The sequence below is a fragment of the Pezoporus flaviventris genome, unplaced genomic scaffold (assembly GCF_033815535.1).
Source record: "Pezoporus flaviventris isolate CSIRO_AGI_PZ_B2104156 unplaced genomic scaffold, CSIRO_AGI_Pfla_v1 ptg000050l, whole genome shotgun sequence".
NCBI classification, from domain to species: domain Eukaryota; kingdom Metazoa; phylum Chordata; class Aves; order Psittaciformes; family Psittacidae; genus Pezoporus; species Pezoporus flaviventris.
This window is the reverse complement of record NW_026892598.1, coordinates 5572758-5576448: the sequence shown is the minus strand read 5'-3', so window position 1 is coordinate 5576448 and position 3691 is coordinate 5572758. Positions and strand designations below refer to the sequence as shown.

Genomic DNA, 3691 nt, shown 5'->3' with positions numbered 1-3691 from the left:
ATATGGGTTTCAGTGTACCCTGCAAAAGAATGATCACAGAATATGTTTCCGTGTTTGCACTAAATGTAAGTTTCTCCTTTCAAATCCAAAAGAACACAGCTTCCAGAAATATTTACTGTTAGTCATCTGCTGCCTGCCTACACAGCTGCTGCAAAACATCTGGAGTTCTTTTCAGAATAAAGCATACAATGTATAGATTGCAATAGTAACCAAGATCTTATATATAAAAGACATATGCTGGTGTTGTTAAAAATAACACCATTTTTATTTCAAAAAGAAATTAATCCCGTTGAGAAGTAACTATTTAGAATCAAACTGCCCAAGACAACACAACCAGAAAGGGGTAACAAACCTACTGTTTTGTCTAGCAACTCTATTAATAACTATTTCTAACTCTAGATCTGTCCCATGTATCCTGCTACTCTCTACTTTGTTTCTACCAAGTTTAAGATCCAATCTTTCAGAGGCACATCTAGTATGCAGGGGAAAATACATCATTCCTAGAAGTAATTTCTTGCCATTAACTCCCAGATATATTTTATATATACATATATATTTCATATTTATCTTATAATTTTGTTAGTATAAAGCAGTAGAAGGAACCATGCGTGCTTTGGACTTTTAGCCAATTGAAGAGTAGATGAAAACATCCACATTAGTAAGTCTATTCTTTAATCACCTTGAAATTGCTTCTTTCCCCTTAGTAATGAATAATAGGGGCATTCCTCTTTTTGAAGAGATTCAGTCTCAGAATATGTGAAGAAAGTTGAAAGGAATAAGAATTAATCTGAGAAGAAAAACGTCCCCCCTCAGAAAGACAGGTGGTAAAAAGGCACCAATCCACTCCACTCTTCCACCTTCCTTTTTTTAACAAACTCAATTTCTTCCTGGGCCAGTTGGTGTCACTTCCATTTCATTGTGTCTTTGTAATATCATAGCAATAACTTTGCATCACAAAACATTTATCCGCAAGGGTACCACAAAATCATAAAGACCCAAATGCAGTGCTTAACTACACATATTTTACTCCCACATGCAAACAGAAAGAAATCTTTTCTTCTGTTATGTTACTCAAGACATAGCTTTTTTGCTCTGTTGTTTTGTTTTTTTTTTTAAGTACTGTTCCTGATTAATGAGTTATTTTCATTTATCTAAACCAAGGTTCTGGGGTTTTGGGGGTGGGGGGGTGGAGTTTGTTTGTTTGGTTCTTTTTAAAGACCAACTTTGTAGTATATTTTGTTTGGTTTCCATACAATTGTTAATAAATAAGATAGGTCAGCTCTCCTGACCTATCTTTTATCCTCCAACCAACCTCTGGGTTTTTTTCCATGGAAGTAAGTACCTGGTGATTTGGGGTCTGAGATTTGTCATAAGGTACCTGACATTTGGTAGAAAATTTGTAAAATAAATAAAAATGATTTATCTGGCTATTACTTTAACTGCCAAAGGAGTTCCCCAGGCCAGTGTTTTTTGTGACCAAGACAGTTTCCTTGTTCCCAGACTGGTAAAGCCTGGTGTAGTTGTAGACCCCAGAGATTCCCTACCTATGTTTACCAAAGGATGCAGCTGCTACAGTTCCCGTTCCCAGGTCAGCAGTGGGGCTTGGAACATTTTCCAAATAGACACCTACTTCCCAACACACACAGCCATGCTCTGTACAAATAGAGCAGAGCTTTTACCAGCACCTCCTTAAACATCAACAGCACTAACATAAAGAAGAATATGGATAGCCCATATGCTGACTGAGTCTCTCTCACCATATGCAGACTAGAACAAGCCCCACAGAAAACAGATAAGAAGATTTAGTAAGAGTAGGACAGACATACCTTAAGAAAAAACAGCATATAGCTGTTGTCATCAAGCATGCATATAACCCCACATTTTTTTTTATGAAAGAATTGAATCATTCCTTGTTTTGACATGAAATAAAAGAATAAATACAGACTTTCTTCTTCCTCTTTAAGTGTGAGGTTGCTCCTGTGCAACTCCTGAGAATACTGTATCTCCTGCTGTATGTCACCTTATTAGTTACTCTGCTGCTGTTAAACCTATCTTCTCCATTCAGAATGCACACTCACACCACTTCAAAAGCTGACATTTATTTTTACTGAACAGCAAGTTAGTTTTTAAACCATTGTTTGAAGGAGAAAAAGAAAAATAAAAAAAGTGTTAAGCTTTATATCCAAAGGGCTTCTTTTAGAAATACCAAAATATCAAATACAGGTTGGAAGGTGAAGGAATCTGCTCTTTAATTAGTCTACAAGATTCTACTACAGTTAAGACTTATTCCAAAAGCTCAGGTCATGACCTCACAACATGTTCCCCTAAGCAAAAAATACTTCTACCTACTGCTTCCCCTCCTCTCACATACAGTAGTTTCATGTTTGCACATGCTGAAGACCCTCCCATCCCTGCTGTGTCTTCCAGCAATTAATTTTTTCAGGTACAGGATGCTTATCAAACAAAAGCTGTGGGAAAACTGACCTAATATTGTAACATTAAGGGGAAAAACAAAATAAAATTGATTGATCAGTTTGATTCCCATGCAAATATACTTTACAGGGGGGGAAAAAAGTGTTTTACTTCCAGGGCAACAGGAAAGTTCAAGGAAATGTGCAGAAGGTTCAGCAGTGCCGCCTGTGCCTACGAGCTTATGAGAAGGTAGATGATTACAGAATTTGGAGGTCATAGAAAGGCTCATGCCTCATTAGGATTCCACTACTGACAGCAGCCAACAGCCCCAAGACACCTAGCACAGTACAGCACCAAAAAATGTACAGCATAACAAAATGCAACTGATCTTCCAGCTTCTTTAGACAGCCTTCCTGAAAAAGCTGCTCCAGATGGCCTAAGTCACTTCCACAGTTAGAATACTTCTTACAGCAGCTTTCAGGGACACAAGCTGTTCTACCCAGATGATGCCAAGAGGCAGATGTTGCCTTCAGCCAGTCTGTGCAATTTTGGACCCCACAACACTGCATCTTCCTCTGTGCAATATCCATAGGACCCTGGGGGTATGTTCCATTGTACTGATAGAAGAGGTGACCCGCAGTGCTCTTTAGTTCAGAAGCCATCCGAATAGAGGAGAGCTGTGCCAAAACTGCTGAAGACATTTCCAGGCAAAAAAGAACCAGCAGCAAGTACATGAGAGCCCCTTGTTGACAGCGGGAGCTCCTAGTAGAAGTAGAGACAGCCAAAACTCCAGTAGGTATCAAGATGAGTGCCATTGCAACAGCCAGCCAGCCAAGGAGAGACAAGAAAGACTCCTGAAATAAATATCCATAGTTCTTGTGCATCTGTATCTCATAAACTCCACCAAACACCAGAGCTGCAGCAATGCCCCAGAAGATGAAGGCTAAGAAACTGAGTACCAGTTTAGCAAAGGATCTGACCCAGGATTCCTCAGAGCACCAAAAAAAGGAAGGCTGCAACAATGACGACACCACCACAACTCTAACTCCCTCCATTCTTCTCACTCTTAGCAACACAAATGCTCACCACCACCATTTAAGAGGCTCCCACCACACTTACCCAGGTGCAGCAGATGAGATCTCCACCCAAAAACAACTTGCAAAGGAGCAACACTGGTGAGACTCACTCTGCACAAAGAATAGGCAATGCTTCAGCTAACTACATGCTGATGCTTGCTCACTGTAGCCTGCAGAAGCCACGAAGGTGTGTGCTAAGCTTG

The 3691-nt window shown here is 39.7% G+C and overlaps 1 pseudogene; it reads right to left on the bottom strand.

The window, feature by feature from the left end:
- Nucleotides 1–2651: 2651 nt before the first annotated feature.
- Nucleotides 2652–3467, bottom strand: LOC133277083 (tetraspanin-3-like; annotated as a pseudogene).
- Between the last annotated feature and the right edge of the window lie 224 nt (nt 3468–3691).